Raw genomic sequence first — 18,292 nt, 5'->3', positions numbered from 1 at the left:
CCAGCAGGAAGCCTGGTCTCGATGCTTCTCAGTTCCATAATTCATGCTGGAAATTGGCCGGCATGTCCCGCCCCAGCCCCAGCGGTGATGTATGGGCGCCGTCGCAGTAAGAAAAAGGCAGAGTAAATGTGTAATTTCTCCCTTGACGGCCCCCGGCCGCTGGGCGATCCTTCTTGTTGCCGCCGCGTGGGGACGGCCCGTCCGCCACACTCCGTCTTCCCGCCACCCGCCTTGATGTCTCCATTTCATTACTGGGCGGCCATTCATCACACCCACGGCCAGGGTGACTTTGCCGGCACTTTCGTGTGTGTGGAAGATGTGACCCAGGCCATAATCACTAGTGACAAGGCACAAGGCTCGGCACTGCTGGGCCAGGGCCCTGGGAAACACACCTACCCTGTGTCCTGGGCTTGTGTGCTCAAACAGCAACTTGCCTGGGCACCTGTTCTATGCAGCTCCGATAGGATGGGGAGGGTCCAGATTTGTGGTCCTCCTCATAGCCTTGGCCATCAGCCCTCTACCAGACACTCCTGTATACGTCAGCGGAAGCCCTGCCTCTGTCCTAGTAGGCTCAAAGTGGGTGCTAGTCCCTTTTTGGGCCCTGTTTCTGCCCATACCTTGTGGAATGTCTGCCTGTATTAGACTATCACAAACAGTTTCTCCAGTATTGGATGCTTTCAACTGTCCTAGAACCCTGGAGGCTGCAGGATCAGGCCTCTGGGGCCTCAGTATCATGGACATGGGCCAGGATTTGTTTCACCACTGCCACCACCAGTAGGAGGTGCACCTGCCCAGAGCTTATTCAACTAGAGGAAACCTAGGAGAGAAGCAGCCTGAGTGCCTTGAGTTTTTCTGTTCAGCTGCCCACGCAGCCACCAACTCATTATCCCCTCACCTGCCTCTTCTCCCATCTCCCTTAGCTGCTCCTGGGCCATAACCAGGGCCTCAGCCACCACCAGCCTTCATAGGATCGATGCTGTGATTGTAGAAATATTGTACATCAATGTCATAATCAAGTGTGGGGGGTAATAAGCTCAAGGTGGGGTCAGGAGTTCTCTGCCTGTCAAGGCCCACCTTTGCTAGGACCTTAGCCTAGGAAGGGGACCCTCCAGCACTAGACAAGGGCAATAAGAGGCGCAGTCTCTGGTCGGCCCACACCCTGCATCACTAGCCAGATCCTAGCTCTGCGGAGCCTGCTTTGGGCAGGCAAGTCAGAAAGGGTCCTGTCTCGCAGAGCTCAGTGTGGATGTACCTGCAGTGGATGTGGGCATGGAGAGGTGACACCTTCCCCCAGGGACTCAGGAAGCTGTACGGGCTGGTCTGAGGCAGAACAGTGGGAAGACAGATGGGTGGGTAGTGGCGGCCATGGCAACTCCAGACGTGACCCATCTCCGTGGTTTATGGGCCGGACACGCACCCCGCTCAGCTGAGGCCCCATCATTTGTCTCTCTTAGTGTGTGCGCCTGTGCTGTGGGGGTAGAGGGTGGAGGAGGGAGGGGCTGTGCTAGGCAGTTGACAGGAAGGGGAATGGGACAGGAAGGGGCCTAAGAGGGGGAGGGGTTAGGATGGGGCCCATGGGCTGTGGTGGTGCCAATAGAGGGACTATGATAGGGTGATTTTCTTGCCAAACAAGTCTGGCCCTTTCAGGGCACCTCCAATCCTTCCTGTCTCCTGTACCCTAGGGACCATGGCCGCTGTGCATATTAAGAATAAGTCCCCTCGTTATCTGCAATTACCCAGCGGCCACACACCTCATTTCTTCCAGCAGAAAAGAAAATTAGTTTTCTATTGACTTCATCTGGCTCCTCCCTCATTGCTGGACAAATCATTCAATTTGCTTCCCCTGGCCCAAGTGAATGTCCCAGCCCCAACCCCCGGGCCACCAGCCATCCAGTGGGCAAGCACTGATCTCCCACCTGTGCCTGGCCCTGTGCTGGGAGAGGGTCCCCATGTCCCAGTCTCTGTCCTTGACCTCTCCCCACTCTACACACTGGATGACTTCATCTAAATTGTGAGTTTCGGCTACTCCCTGAAGATCACCGTCTCCAGCCTGGACAGCTCCTGGGCTCCACACCACATATTCCTGAACATCTCTTTCTAGATAAACCCTAAACGTCCAATCATGAGCTAATTTTCTCTCCAAGCTGCTGCTTACCCCTCAACCTGCTATGTTCTCTGTCCCAGTGAATGGCACCATAATCCACCCAAAATGCTCAAAGAAGAAATCTGAGTCATGTTGCCACTTTGCTCTCTCCCTCACTCTCCAAATCTAATCAAGTACGAACTTCTGCAGATTTTCTCTTCTTAGTCTCTGCCTAATCATCTTGGATTACAACAGCTGTCCTCTTTCTCCCCCGAATTCATTCTCTTACAGCCAAAGTGATTTTTCTGACATAAATCTGATCATGTTCTTCTTCCTTAAAGCCATTCAATGGCTCTCCTTGCCCTCAGTTTAAAGTCTACACTCCGTAATGTGTCTTAAAGACTCCACAAAAATTGATCCCTGCTATTTCTGGTCTCTGCCATACTCAACCCTCAATCCCTGGACTCCAATCTAAAGGACCCTCACTCACTGTTTTCTGAAAATGACAAAGTGGGTTTTGGAGCCAGAAAGACATGTTTCCAATCTAAACTTCACCCACTGGCTGCATAACACGCAGCAAGGGCTTAGCGTCTCTAATACTTAGGTTCCTCTACTAGGGTGATAATGGCCTTGCTGTTATTGTGAGGACTGAACAAGGTGTTGCACCCATATCTTTGCACATGCTGTTCTTTATGCTTGGAATACCTCCTCTTTCTGAAGAAAAGGCAAGGAAGCTAGTTTTCTGGAGGAACTAGTGGTGAGAAAGTGTATACAACTGATAGCACAGATGACTGATGGGGCCGGCAGACTTGGTGAAACCAAATTGGCATTCACTCCAAATTCTGACTTCGGATCCTGTTTACTGGGTATTTCTGGAGTCTAACTTGTTGCAGTTGGCCCACTACAATAAAGAGAAACCAGGGAGAGGAAGAAATTTGCTCCAGTTCACCTAGCAAGTCAGTGGAATGGCAGCCATGGACTTCCAGCTCCAGGCTCTTCTTCCAGCCCTTGAAGCCTTGATTTTTTTTTTTTTTTTTTTTTTTTTTTTTTTTTAAGTCTATGGCCCTACTAGAAAGTGAGGAAGCTTGGCAGAAGCACTAGAGACAGATCTGGGGCTTTTAATAGGCCAAAAATTCAGAGAGAGTGAGCAGCAGGGTGAGTCTGGTGGCAACATAGTCTCTTGGAAAGTTTTCTGCTTGAAGCTCTGGGGGCCACCTGGGTTAGCAGGCTTGCCTTCCAGGACCTCTCATTGAGCTACGGAGGCCAGCATGAAGCTGCTGTAGGGTGAGAGTGGGGTGGCAGGGAGCACAGCCTTGCACCCACAATAGAGGCCTCCAAGAGTAGGTCTACCTCACCTTCAAATTCTAGAAGGCTAACCTTTGGTTTTGTTTCCTTTTGTTTTGTTTTGAGACAGTCTCGCTCTGTCACCCAGGCTGGAGTGCAGTGGCGTGACCTCAGCTCACTGCAACCTCTGCCTCCAATTCTTGTACCTCGGCCTCCCAAAGGGCTGGGATTATAGGCGTGAGCACCTTGCCTGGCCAGGCTAACCTGTTTTTATGTTTCTGCAGGATCATCAATTTGTGACAAGATGACCCTCTCCTCTTTTTTGAGGCATTAATATTCTCAGTGTTGGAAATATTTTTATATTGCCAGGACCATAATGTGAGGAGTGCAGCTGCATAAATCCCTGAGAGAAGATTAGTGGGGCTAGCACCTAACAAGGAAGGATAAGCTTGTTGGCTGGGCCCAAGGACAGTCAAATGTCTGCCTGACAAAGAATCTGCACACAAAAGAGTTGCTCAGATCACTTAGGACACCCAGAAAGAGCTCACAAAGGGCAAACAACCTGAGGCTGATATTCTTCATTAGTGGTACTTACCTGGGAACTGAGTGGTAGTGGACAGGAAGCAGGGCCTGGACTAGGGAGACCCTCAGGAGGAAGGGGACCCAAGAAGTGAGAAGTCCATTCATTCATGTACTCATTCATTCAGCAAACATGCACTGACACCTTCTGTATGTTCAGTGATCTTGTACCATAATGCTTCTGAGGGATGTGCAAGACTCTGTAGCTCCCTGCCCTCAAGGAACTCAAAGACAGCCCTGTCAGGTGTGCAGTGCTATGAGAAAAGGATGCATGGAAAAGTAATCTAGTTCTGTTTGAGGATTAGGAAAAGACTCCAGAGTTAAGCAGAGGTCTCAGGGGATGGGAGAGGGAGCTAGCCCACCCAGTTAGGGTTGGGGTGAGGAAGGTGTTCTCAGCATAGGCACATTTATGGAGGTGAAATGTGGAGTGTCCAAAAAAAATTAAGTTTATCAGATGGGTGGGGGTGATGAAGAATCAGAAGGGAGTGTCAAGAGATGAAGCTGGTGGTCAGTGACTGACTAAAGGGAATCCTAAAGAACCCAAATGCTAAACTAAGGAGCTTAAGATGTTAATATTCTGAGAATGATGGACATTAACATGTTTAAGGAGGGGAATGACAGTACCAGATCTGTGTTTCAGAATTACCATCCTAGATGTGAGGACCGCATTAGAAGGATTAACCCTGAAGGCAGACAGATCAATTAGCAGATTGTACTGTGGTCCAGACCAGAAATAATGGCCCAGAACTAGGCCAGTGGCAGTGGAAATGGAGAAGATCTATTGATGATGTGGGGGAAGTGGATGGAGGTAAGAGAATTTTTAGGAAATAGAATGAGCAAGCCTTAATGGGGGGATTAGGATGGCAGAGGGAAAGCATCTAGGATCTCAGTGCCACTCACTGAGATAAGGCATACCAGGGAAGATGCAAATTTGGGGCAGTGATGAACTTAGCTTTGGATAAGTTAAGTCATACTCCTATAGGACATCTAAATTTGTCAGGCATTTCTTTATGGTTTCTAGGCTAATGTCTTCTCTATCTCAGCATTATTAAACACACACACACACACACACACACACACACACACACACACACACACCCCTATCCTATGTTTTCTTCTAATACTTTCAGTTTTTTTATATTAACTTTTTAATCTGTCTGGAATTTATTTTTGTGTGTGGTAAGAAATAAAAACTCTAACTTTTTTCCCCCGATAGCCAATTGTCTTGCCACCATTGATTGAACTGTCTACACTTTCCCCATCCTTTTGAAATGACACCTCTATCATATATATAATTCCCATACATGTGTCTGTTAGAGGCAGGAGAGAATGTATGTGAAATGATCAAAGAAGCCAATCAAACTGGGGGAACAGGAGGGACAGTAGGGTGGCAAGCTGCTGATCTTATGGGACTAAGAGGCAGTGTGGCCTAAAGGAACATGCAGACACATCCTGAGGTCTGCTGGAGTCTCCACAGGCCTCCTGCCTGCGGAATGCTTAGCTTGGTAACGCACTGTATTAGTGATCTTCAGGACATGGTGAGGAATGAGGCGAGAGTCCATGGAACAGGGACCAGCTGAGATAGGGTAGGGTAGTTGGGAGGTGGTATGGAAAACAGTGCAAGGAGCAGGAACCACACATGGTAAGGGTGACACAGCAGGATCCCTGGGTGTGTCCACATTCTAGAACCTCAACTATTGCCACATCTGTCTGTCTAGACATCCTGGCAGCAGTAATGCCCTGAGAGCAAAGTGCAGTGCCTAGGTCTGCTTGACACAGGACTGCCAGATTAAATGCAGCCCCAGCTCCATACAGGACATACTTATTTTTTTTTAGTACTAAAAATTATTTATCTGAAATTCAAATTTAGTGTCCTGTATTATTTGTAACCCTGTATTATCTGGCAACTCTGTGATGGGGACCCAACAGCTGGGTGCAGTTTAAGGTTTAGCATCAAATGTTAGCTTAGAAGGAAGATGGAGGCCAAGACAGTGAGTTTAGGACTGACACAGCAGACAGCCCCAGTATATCCTGCTTCTGGGTTTGAATCCAAACTCCACCACTCAGTAACTATGTGAACTTGAGCAAGTTCCTGAATTCTATTTAACTTCTCTTTGTTTTGGTTTCTTCTTCTCTAAAATGGGAATAATAATAATTATAGCAATAACTTCCCTTAAAGTGTTGTTAAAAAGATGAAATGAGTTATTTGTGAAGTGCCTAAAACAGTAGCTCGGTTAGTTATTATTTTTGTAATTCCAATAACATCTAAAAATAATATTATTCCAACAATAATATCCTGATATCCCCACCCCCCTTGTCTCAGACATGGCCTACACAGTCCCGAGCCCCCATTCACGGCCACCTAGGCCCACCTGACACACTTCCTAGACACACACTCCCTTCTCTCCACAGCCATGGCTCCCATAGCTTCCTCCCCCTCCCCCAGACGGGGTCCTTACAGCCTCCACTCCAAAGTGACCCCTTTCAGCCCCTCCCCTCAGCCCCCTCCACCCCACCGAGGTGCCTGGAGGTGCCACAGGCTGATGGTGAAGGATGACGATGGTTCCACAATAAGGGGAAAAGGCAATTTCATCTTGATTAGCAGGCGATTTCTCTCACCGTAATAAGCGTGCTCCAAATAATTAGCGTGTTTTACGTAATAATGAAATTACAGAAATGCAGTCCACTTATTCAAACAACTCACCATTACCATATTTTTAAATATTAGACTTAATTAGAGTTTATCACTTCAGAGAAGTATGCGGACCGAAGATGTTTTTAAAAAAATCCTCATAAAGTGTTTATTAAGCGCTGGTAAAGCTGGGATAATGATGTGTTTGGAAATTAAGGCAATCAAACACTTACCGCCGCTCCTGGAGGCCAGGCATGGAAATGAGGCCATTACACGCCCATTACCCGCCAGCTCACAGCCACTTGGGGGCAGTGGGGTTGGGGGGGATGTGCCTGGCCGGGAGGGCATGGTGCCCGGAAACCCCTTTGCTAGCATCCCAGAACTGCCTGACCAGTAAGCACAGCATCAAACCCCTTATGTCACTTACAGTGCATTTGGCCACCAGGAACTCAACTCAGATTTGGCCAACGGACAGGATTGGTCCCAAATGCCAAAGATGATACCCAAGACCAACCCTTATCCAGACTCCCAGGCTTGGCAGGACATGTCAACTTCATTCAAACCCCAATACAGAATGAGGACAGAAACCACACTGGGTAGCCAGGGAGGTCCACAAGAAGAGGTGGAGGGAGGATCCCACCTGCTGGCTCCAGCCCTGCAGAGGAAGCTACAGGCCCAGACCAGGTGACCACTCCCAAGTCTCGGCCACACAGGAGGAGGTAGCTGGAGTGGTGGGAAGAAACTGAGGAATTGTGCTGTGAGCCAAAGAGGCAGAAGAGTCAGGCGCCAGGCTCAAGACAGACATGGGGCCAGAACCTGGATCAGGGAAAGCAGGCAAGAACGGTGGCAGGGAGAGTGGCTGGTGGCTCCGGGCCCCATTTATCCCGGTGAATAACTAATTATAGAATTTATAGTGCTGGGTTTTTGTTCTGTGGCCATTTATATCTGCGAGGGAAGGAAATGAAGAGGCAGCACGGACGCCACATCTTTCTGTGTTATTGCTTGTCTGCCATTTGCAAATCATTATTAATTGTGGGCCCTGGTGGCAGGCTGGGTGGGGGCCGGGCTGGGTACATCCACATAGCTCTTCATCAAGGACCCCAGCCGCTGCCCCAGAGAGCCAATTACCCCGCCCTGATTGGGATCAGATAAAGAGGGAATTTTTACAAATTAGGGAATAAATAGAATTTCCACACAGGGCGCGGGCAGGACCTGAGAGGCTATAATGAAAAACCATCCGTCACCATCAGTGCGGCCTGGGCACGCAGCCCCGGCACTCCCTCCCTTGTGGGCTCACCCTAATGCTCAGGGGCCTGGGCGTACAGATCTAAGGACACCCCCAACCCTTCCAAGGCCTGGAAGCGGGAGCGAAGTTCTCAGGGGGTGCATACACCCTTTGGGCTGAAGATGCTTGGGCCCTAGCTCTGGCCTGGCCCTAATGCTGCCTCTTCCTTTCCCTACCTCTTCCTTCCTCAGGCTCTTGGGAAGGAGACTGAGGCAGTCCTGAGAAAGACCAGAGTTGGGGACCATAAGGCAAAGACCACATCCATGTCCCCACAGCCATGGCAACCCTAGGGCAGAGCCCCAGCCCCATGGACCACTCACTCGACTCCCATTAGCGCTCCTCCCCTTGGATCATTAAATATGTATATCTTATTACACGCCTTGTTAGAGTATCGAGCTCTATTGACTGATGATAAATCCTGAGCCTCGTCCTGGCCATAAATTTATCTGGAGATGATGAAGACTCAATAATCTAGTCAGGCAGATAATATCATCGGGCCTTAAAAAAGATCATTACATTATATGTCAGAATTAAAAGTGAAATACGCCGTAGTAACAGGGCGGCTGCTCTGGCCATTACATAGGATGCCCGCCTCCCCCAACTCAATTCCAGCCAAGGCCCCATCCAGGTAGAGGGGCCAGGAAGCCTCACCTTCCTCCTGGTCTGGGATGCCACAACTAGAAGTGCCAGGTTATAGCCAGATCACCTATGGCCAAGTAAAGGGAACCCAACCAGGGAGGGGTTGGCTACTGAGAACAGCTGAGCTGATCTGCCATACCTGGCAGCCTCATCAGTCTTCTGGGCCCTGTAGTGGTTCCAATAGGAACATGTCAGGGCCTCACCCTCTTCCAGAATGGCCTGAACTACCAGGACAGATTCCTTGTAAAATGAGGATACTGAGATACAGAGAGGTTATGCCACTTGCCTGTGCTGCCCCAGGTAGCTGGAAAGTACCAGGACCTGTGACCCGGCCCCAGACCCATGTACCAGCAGACTATCTGGAGACTTTCTTGTGAGCACGTGCTATCAATCCAGACCATGGCCACCTCCCTCCCGAGAGACCTGCCTGCCTAACCTCTATATCCTGACCTTTTGAGAAATCTTGTTGCCAGCCTCTTCATTCTTTGACTTTAGCACTAATGGCCTTCTCCATTGTATCTAATTTCCACCCATATTCACAGTAACACACTCAACCTTTTAAACATCCTACTACTCTTCCTTTGAAATATTAAATCCAAATATCCCTGGTTTCTGACAATAACAAGGTTATTATCCAAGTGCTTGGAGACCAGGAGTGTTTTGAATTTTGGATTTTTTTCAGATTGTGCAATATTTGCATATACATGAGATATCTTGGGGATGGGGACCCAAGTCTAAACACAGAATTCATTTATGTTTCTTCTATACTTTATGCACATACCCCGAAGGTAATTTTATATAATCGTTTATATAATTTTGTGCATAAAACAAAGTTTTGATGGCGACCCATCACATGAGGTCAGGTGTGGAATTTTCCACTTGTGGTGTTATGCTGGCAGTCAAAAAGTTTCGAATTTTGGAGCATTCTGGATTTGGGATTTTCAGATTAGGGATGCCTAACCTGTCTGTATACTTTTTTTTTTCCACTCACTGAAACCTTAAAATTTATACCCTTACTCTCTCCATATGTATTGTCTCTCCTGTATTCACATTTTTCCTTGCCCACTTCTGTTTCTTTGAATTAGAATGTTACTCTGTCACCCAGGCAGAAGTGCAGTGGCTTGGTCATAGCTCACCGCAGTCTCAGCCTCCTGGGGTCAAGCAATCCTCCTGCATCAGCCTCCCGAGCAGCTGGAACTACAAGTATGCCACCATGCCTGGCTAATTTTTTTTTTTGGTAGATATGGAGTCTTGCTATGTTACCAAGGCTGGTTCCACCTTCCCCAGCCTCCCAAAGTGCTGGGATTATAGACATGAGCCATTGGGCCCAGCCCTTGTTCACTACTGATGATGTTCCCAAGCGCCACCACCTTCTGCCCTGTTGGCAGAGCCCACTACTCCTTCAAGTAATCAGAATTAATCCTCTGTGGTCTGAGCCATTTTTGGTGACCCGTTCTCCCTTGCCAGTCATTGACATAGGGATAGGCATGTGTTCTGGCTACTGAGATGTGAGGGAGTTTGCTGAAAGGCCTTCAAGGAAAATTTCTTCTCTCTTATGAAGACAAGAGTGAGGGAAAAATAGTCCTTTATATTCTGCTGGATGTTTTCGTACCTGCACATAATGTCTGGGACTGCAGAAGCCATCTTCCAACCTTGAGGGGAGTTAGCCTATGAAGACCATGCTGAAGATGAAAGAAAACTGGAAACAAATCTGGGTCCCTGATAACATTGCTGAGATGCTGAATTAACCAACCTTAGGATCACCTTACTGCCGAATTTCTTTTGTGAGATAATAAATCCCCTTATTGTTTAAGATATTTAAAATTGGGGTTTCTTTTTCTTGCAGCTGAAAGTATACTAACTGATACAGAATGTAAAGGCAGGAAGGAGAATGACATAAGGAATGGACCTTACAACATAGAACTCACTGAATAAAGGAGGCAGGCCGAAGGACAAAGAGGACGCTGCTATTTCAGGCTGGGAAGTTGGTAACCCTTTTTTTCTTTTGCTCTCTTGAAACATTTGATCAAATTGTTTCTAGCTGTATCTCAGGACACAGGCTATGTTAGGAAAAAGGCTAAAAGAATCAAGTTTAGACTAAAACCCCAGTGAAAACAGAGAGGGAAGAAATATAGCTTTACTAAGAAAGGCATTCTACGAGTATGGCTTGCAATATAAGTTGACTAAACGCCCCTCAGTTCCACAAAGTCATCAGACTCTTCAGACTTCTTCTTTCTTTCTGCCCTGCCATTCTCAGCATGTGGTTTCCAACCCTCAGACTATTTCATAGTCCAAAACAGCTGCTGGAGCTCCAACCATCAAATCCACATTCCAGGAAAAAGAAAGAGGGAAGGTGGGAAAAGGCAAGAATAGCGTATTTCCCAGCTGAGTTGTTTCCCTTTAAACATCATTCCTGGAAGTCCCAGACAACACACTTCCTTTTGTTTCACCAGCCAGAGCTCAGAGACATGGCTGTACCTAGCTGTGTGGAAAACTAAAAAAGTAGTCTTTTAACTAGGTACACACTGATTATTATACAGGGGTTCTATAATTATACAGGGGTTCTATTTAGTGAAAAAGAAGGGAAAAGTCATAGTTTCTGTCCTAGCAACATAACTGACATGTCTGCCTTTGAAGCCTGGATTGCACAGTCCATTACTTTTCAGTCTTTTTCTTGCCAATCCTCAACTCTCTTATTCCCTTTTCCTTATCACCCTTGCCTGGAAAAACCCAAAATCTGCCTTCTCTGTGCCTGCCACCTGGAGCGTGTGACTAGAGAAAATCCCAACCATAGACTAGTGCCACTAGTGCCACTTACAAAATCAGAGTCATCAGCCTCAGTTGGGTATATAAAACTGCCCAGCCAATCTCCAGTGTTCCTGATTAGTGTGCACTCTCTCTCCCTTCAGCCCTAGTGACAATTTCAAGTTTCTCTCCTTTCCACAAATCTCAAATCCCCTGCCCTCAATATCACCACAAACCCCTCACCCATGCAAACAATCTTATCTTCTACTTCACAGGAGCCACATAGAAGCCACTCTTCTGAGTCTGCCCCAGTCCTCTTATCCTGTCACAAGAGAGGGCCAAGCCTGATGTCACTTTTTTTTTTTTGAGATGGAGTCTCGCTCTATCACACAGGCTGGAGTGCAATGGTGTGGTCTCGGCCCACTGCAACCTCTGCCTCCCGGGTTCAAGCGATTCTCCTGCCTCAGCCTCCAGAGTAGCTGGGATTATAGGCTCTTAACACTACGCACCGCTAATTGCCTGATGTCACTTTCTAAGCCCATCCCTCCGCTCCACCTGGGTAGGGTCCAACCCAGAATCCAGGCCTTTTCAGGGTCCTTACATTATTGAGTACTCCTATTTCCACTGATACAGCTTCACTTTTTTCTTCTGCATTGGCTCCTTCACATAAGCATGTAAATATATTAATTCTCTCCCATCTTGGGAGTAAACAAGTCTTCCTTTAACTCCCTTTTCCATTTGGCTAGTACCCAATCTCTCCTCCCTTTTAGAGGCAAACTTCAGAGTTGTTTACACTCAGTATCTTATTTCTTCATCTCCCGCCTTGCAATCTGATCACTGCTTTACCAACACTGCTTTCTCTAATGATCCCTATGACTCATGAGGATGAAGCTTTTCAGGTTTTGATTGATAGACAATTGGTGAACAGTTCACTCCTTAAAGCTCTCTTCCCTGGGCTTCAGTGGCCCACCCTCACTTTCCATGCAATTCTCCTTGGTTCCTTTGAACACTCCCTTTCTTTTGATCACCTCTTAGATATGGGTGTTGCTCAGAACTGTCATTGGTCCTCTTCCCTTCTCACTCTCCTTCCCTGGGCAAACTTTCCCCTCCTGGAGCTTTAATTACCATATATTTTCCAATAATTTCTAGGAGCTTTAATTACCATATATTTTCCAATAATTTCTAAGTCCATATTCCCATTACCACCATCCTGGTCCAGCCCACCATCATCTCTCAACTAGGTAATGGCAGTGCCCCTGCCAATCTTTCTTCCATGGTGTCCTATTAAACCACCAATCTGGTCATTTCATTCCCTGTCTTAAAACCCAGGCTGGGTGCGGTGGCTCAATGCCTGTAATCCCAGCACTTTGGGAGGCCAAGGTGGGCGAATCACGAGGTCAGGAGTTCGAGACCAGCCTGGCCAACATGGCAAAACCCCGTCCCTACTAAAAATACAAAAAATTAGCTGGGCATAGTGGCACCTGTAATCCCAGCTACTCAGGAGGCTGAGGCAGGAGAATCGCTTGAACCCAGGAGGCGGAGATTGCAGTGAGCCGAGATGGCACTACTGCATTCCATCCCGGGCAACAGAGTGAGACGCTGCCTCAAAAAACAACAACAGCAACAACAACAACAACAAACTCTTCAATGAACCTGGAGCAGAAAAAGGACATTAATGGAAACACTGGTGAAATTAAAATAAGGCTTTTTTTTCTGAGACAGGGTTTCTCTCTGTTGCCCAGGCTGGAGTGTAGTGGCATGATCTCGGCTCACTGCATCTCCGCCTCCCAGGTTCAGGCGAGTCCCGTGCCTCAGCCTCCCAAGTAGCTGGGATTACATAGCTGGGATTACAGGTGTGTGCCACCACACCCGGCCTAATAAGCCCTTTAATGTAGCATAGCACCAATGTTAATTTTCTGGTACTGATAACTGTATTGTGATTATGTAAGATGTTAACATGAGGGAAAGCTGGGTAAGGGATACATAGAAACTTTCCTACAAATATAAAATTAATTCAAAGTAAAAAGTTTAAGAGTCAAAAATTAAAACCACCACCACCACCACCACCACCACCTCCAGTGGCTCCTCACCCCTCTCAGGACTGCTCAGCTAATCCCTATTAAGTTAAATATTGCCACCTCGCCTGACTCAGCTCCCAATGCATCCAAACCCCTTTATAAAAGTCTGAGTTCTGGACCTGTTTACATCTCTAGTCTCATCATTCCCACTCCCCTGTTGTACAGCCAAGTTCAGGCTCATGTGCCCCTTGAGTTTTCAAATCCTCTGCCTTCTGCCTAGAAAACTCCCCACTTCTCACCTGGCTCATTGCCCTCACCTCTCAAGACCCAGGATTGCTAGTGCTTCCTCTAGGTGCCTTCCCTCCATCCTGCCTTCATGTTAGGAACCTCTTCTGTGTGCTCCCACAGCAGCCAATTTGCGTATCGTAACTGCCTCTCCTTCACCTCCTGCTAGACCATGAACTCTCTGAGGGCACAGATGTTATCCACAGAGACACGCAAGAAATACATACTGAAAAGAAGAAAGGACCAGAGGAAAAGAAAGAGGGGCAAGATTACAGGCAAACCAACTCCAGCCCTGACATTTGCCACCCAAAGCCTTGACATGCCCAGGACCTGAAACCCTGTCATGGTCTTTGTCTCCAGCTTCCAAAGCCCTGAAGGTTTCAGACCCTTCCCCACCTCCATTCCCTTCTAGCATCTTGGTTTCCCCAGGACTTTGCTGTGCAAGGAGACTGGCTGGGACCTGAGCTCTCATCTGTCTGGCCAGCCTGTCCTGCAAACCCAGGCAGCCAGGGGTGGCAGTGGTGGTGCTGGGGTGCCCCAGTCCTAGCCAATGATGCCCTGGAGAAAGGCCTAGCTATGCCTATGGTCTCCGGGAAGGGGGGATGCCCTCCCTAAGCCCTGTCCCACCTGGTAAATATTTCATCCTCAAGCTGCTCAGCTAATCCCTATTAATTTCAATACCGCCGCCTTGCCTGGCTCAGCTCCCAATGCATTATTTATCCCCTTTGTTTGTTTGTCGCTAACAGGTGGGCCCCAGCGGAGGCGCTGACTGGGGACAAGCCCACTCTATCACAGTGTGGCTGTGAATTAATCATGAGGACTAATGGGAACCACCTCAGCTCCAGGCACTTCCCTAGCTGCCTCCCCTGCCCTGGCACCCAGGGGTGGGCGAGGGCCATCTCAACTCAATTTAACTCAATACAGCACATTTTATTTACTATCTGCCTACACGTGTCAGACACTGTGCTATGCTTTGGGGATATAAGCCGAATGAAACAGACATTTCTTGCCCTCAGGGAACTTACAGTCTAGTGAGGGAGACAGGCATTAAACAACTTTCAAACAAATAATTTCTTAATTACAACTGTGATTAAATGCTATAAATGGGGAGAGCAGGGTGCTGAGAAAAAGTACATGGGGAGACGGGGACTTGATCAAGTCTAGGAGTCAGGGAAAGCATCCCCGAGGAAGCAAACTTTAAGCTGAGCTCTGAGGGATGAGGAGGAGTTAATTAGGTTGCGGGGTGGGAATATGGGGCTCTGGGGGAAAATAAAGCCACATGGGAAGGCAATGAGGTAAAAGAAGGTATGACAGGTTCCAAGAGATGAGGGAGGGGCGTGGAGTGTGGGGAGCAGGAGGAGACTGGCTTAAGGGGGACAGGAGAGGCCAGCAGAGGACAGAGGCTGAGTCTGTGCCCAAGTAGACAGGGGACTTCCCCTAAGCCAACAAGGCTCAGAGTGGGGACTCTCTTCTGCCAAAATGATTAAGCTGTCCTGATGGATCACCATGGAGCCCTCCTGAACACAGGATTTTCACTCACCACCTCCCAAACACACACTCCCACTACTTCTGCCGACTTGAGCAACTGCTGATTTCTTGACTTTGTGCTTGTGGCCTTCTGAGGCTGTCCCTTGTGCTAGGCCCACCTCCTCCAGGGACTCCTGGAGTCCTACTTGCTCTTCTTGCCCACCCTTGAGGTAGTCAAGAGCATTAACCCTCAACTGTGCTGGTCAGGGGACTCAGGGGAGCGCCTGGCCCGAGGACTTGTGAGGAGACCTGCATGAGCCTCTCAGCACCCTGAAGGCTTAGGTGCTTCCATGGAAAAACAGGGCTGGATCTGGCACCTCAACCCTGTGGTGGAACCAGGAACACAGCTGGGAACGTTGACCTGCCTCAGCCAAAAGTGCTCACTTCACCTCCCACGAAGGAGCATCTCTCACCTCTGAAGCCCTGGTACTGGCCTGGGCACCCAGAAGACCTCAGCAAACATTTTCTGAATGAATGACTGAACACAGGGAAGGCTCCATCATCTCCCACAATGATCTCTTTCCCAGACACTTCCCTCAGAAACTTTTCTAGAAATTTAAATAGATGAAGGAGCAAATATGGGCCAAGGATTTTACAGTTCTTGCTTCCAGTGAGCCTGACGGTTAGGGGCCAGCATCAACCCCATTTTAAAGAGGAAGAAATAGAGACCCCGGATGGGGAACGACTTACCTAGTAACACTCAACCTTGAAGGCATGAGCCTTAAACAGAATGAAGTCAGCCCGGCTCCAGGCTCCAGCATATCCAGAGATATGCTCCCTCTGTGGGCATTTCCCCAGGCATCCTAGCTCTCTAGAACAATCCTAAAAGGCACCTGGTTTATGAACTAGGTGTAGCTCTGCCAGGGCAGAGGCCTCACCGTGCACATGCTCAGGGTTTGTAATTCTATTCAAAGTGGCCACTTTGAAAATCCATATGTCTCCAGGCTCCCTGTACATCATGGTGTCAAGTCTTGGAGCAGAGGCATCCATCAGGGACTCCCGAAGGCCACGGTCTGCATGCCCACATGCCTGATCCCACCCACGTGCCTGGCCTTGGCTCCCGGCGGCCGGCAGCACTACCTTGTCCTGTGCACAGGCTCACTGTAGCCCTAGCCCATCTGCTTGGCCCTGTCTTACACTGGTCTTAGACTCCTCTGGTTGCCCTGCCCCACCCCCGCCCCAGAATACCTCCTTGGCCCTACCCGGCCTCTGCTCTTCTCTCTTGGAGCCAGGCAGCCAGCACGGAGGCAGCCTCGATAACTTGCTAACGTGCTGCCCATGCTGTTCTTAAAAATTTATGACTGTGCAACATGAAAAATCCGGCTGAGGAGCCATCATTAGCGGTGCTGCCTCCCTCCCCCACCACAGCCACCCTCGTAAATTGAGATTTATGGCTGCGGCAGGCGGGGCGGGGGCGTGTGCAGGCAATGAGGATGTTGGAGGGGAGACAGGGAAAGACCAATGAGGCAGCCGCGGGGCCAGGGGCTCCCCCCTGCGGCAGCTCCGGTTTATCGCAGGCCACAGTGATAATCCCTGCGGAGAATAAGGGCCAGCCTGGGTGTCAGCGCAGCGCAGCGCTAGATCCCGCCTAGCAGTGGGACTGGACAGGTCCGGAGGGGCCTAAACCAATCACCGGCTCCTTTCGGTGTATAGGGCCAGATTTTGAGGTGCCAGGTTCCAAGCAAAGGCCTCTAGGGAGGAAGCATCATCGTTGGGGAGATCACAAGGCCTGGCCACCAGAGTCAGCTTCTCCCACTAGAGTCAGCTTCTCCCACCAGAAGCATCTGGGTTGGGCTGACTGTTCTATCCCAACCCAGGAGTGATGGGGAGGCAGGAAGGATGCCTGAGAGCCTCCTCTCCCCTTCCTCTGGTAAGATGGGTCTGTGGAAGGGATATTCAGAGCAAGAGTATAGGCCTGAACCCCATCACACAGCCTCCCCTGACAGAGGCCAGGCTGGGGCTGAAAGGAAAAGGAGGTGATCCCACAGCCTGCATCCACCCTGCAGGAGGAGGGGAGGAAGAGTCCCCTCCTCCTCCTCCCCTGCTCACTTAGCCCTGTCAGCCAGGCCATTATGAAATTGGGGTTTCATTTACAGACTAATTAAACATTACAGCTTGTTCACAATTACAACGTGGGGATGAGGGAGTAACTAATTACGGAAGAAATGAGCTAACATTTATCTCTGCTCCCACCCTCCCTTTCCCCACTGCTGCCCCCTCCCCCCGCAATCTAGCTTCTTCCCACTCCCTGGTCACTACCAACTCTCTAAGCTTATTTCCTAGGGTGGGAGACTGGAAGAGGCCTAGTAACCCCCAGCCCTAGACATAAGATCTAACTGCTATTCTTAGCTATTCTGGGAGAGGGGCTGAGAACTCAGGGCCCTGTGGCAGGGGACAGTAGGTGCTTTTGTGCAAGACCCTGTGGGTATGGCCTGTGACGGTATGTGTGGCTATGATATCTGGTGTGGGGGTCTGCTCTGGGGTGTGTGACAGTGCTGTGGGGCTGCGAGGCTCTACATTATCTCCATCTTGTGGCAAAAGGTCTTGATGCGACTGCTGCAGATCACTGTGTGATGGGATATGAGCGTGAATGAATCATGCCCTCAACCCTCAGCTCCAGGCCAGGACAGAAAAGAACTAAGCGGCTGCAGGAGGTGATGGTTAATGCAGGCCTGGGATATGGCCCTGAGAGCCCAGAGCCCAAATTCCCGCTGGGCAGCCCCATTCACTCTCCTGCCCCAGAAGCAAGAGGGGCAGGGTAACCCTACCCAGGGGCTCAGCTGGCCTGGCCTTGGCCTCTGGCCAGATGCCCACTCTGGGGCCCAAGGAACCTCCTGGGGGCCTGGGGTGCCCCCTGTGGGCAGGAGTCCTGGGGTCTGGCTGGCCTGCCGCAGGGTTTAATAATAGTAACAGTGAGTGTAAGCGTTTCCATCCTTCCTGCCTTTGGGCAGAAGAAGAAAGGAAAGAGGAGGGAGAGGAGGGAGTGGAGGGAGCCGGCTGAAGGGAGGCTTTGAGGCCTCAGAACTCACATCAAACGGCAGGATCTGGGCCTAATTGTCTGACCCCTGCCCCTGCCTTCAATCAGCTCTGCGGCTCCCCGCCCGCCCCTTGCCTAACTAGCAGCCATGTTCTCCTCATTAGGACAAGCTCCCCTTGCACACGTGTCCCCGGACATGTCCCCAGCACTCCCAGCTCCCAGCCCTGCCTGGTGGGAG

The 18,292-nt window shown here is 49.4% G+C and overlaps 1 protein-coding gene across 16 annotated transcripts in view; it reads right to left on the bottom strand.

Annotated features, from left to right (window-relative positions):
* The window catches only part of ERI3 (ERI1 exoribonuclease family member 3), a 134,469-nt gene that overhangs the window by 732 nt on the left and 115,445 nt on the right, over window positions 1-18,292 (bottom strand). The gene's annotated exons all lie outside the window — the stretch shown is intronic.

This window comes from Macaca fascicularis, chromosome 1 (assembly GCF_037993035.2).
Source record: "Macaca fascicularis isolate 582-1 chromosome 1, T2T-MFA8v1.1".
NCBI classification, from domain to species: domain Eukaryota; kingdom Metazoa; phylum Chordata; class Mammalia; order Primates; family Cercopithecidae; genus Macaca; species Macaca fascicularis.
The sequence above is the reverse complement of the archived record's forward strand: the minus strand, read 5'-3'. Positions and strand labels throughout refer to the sequence as shown.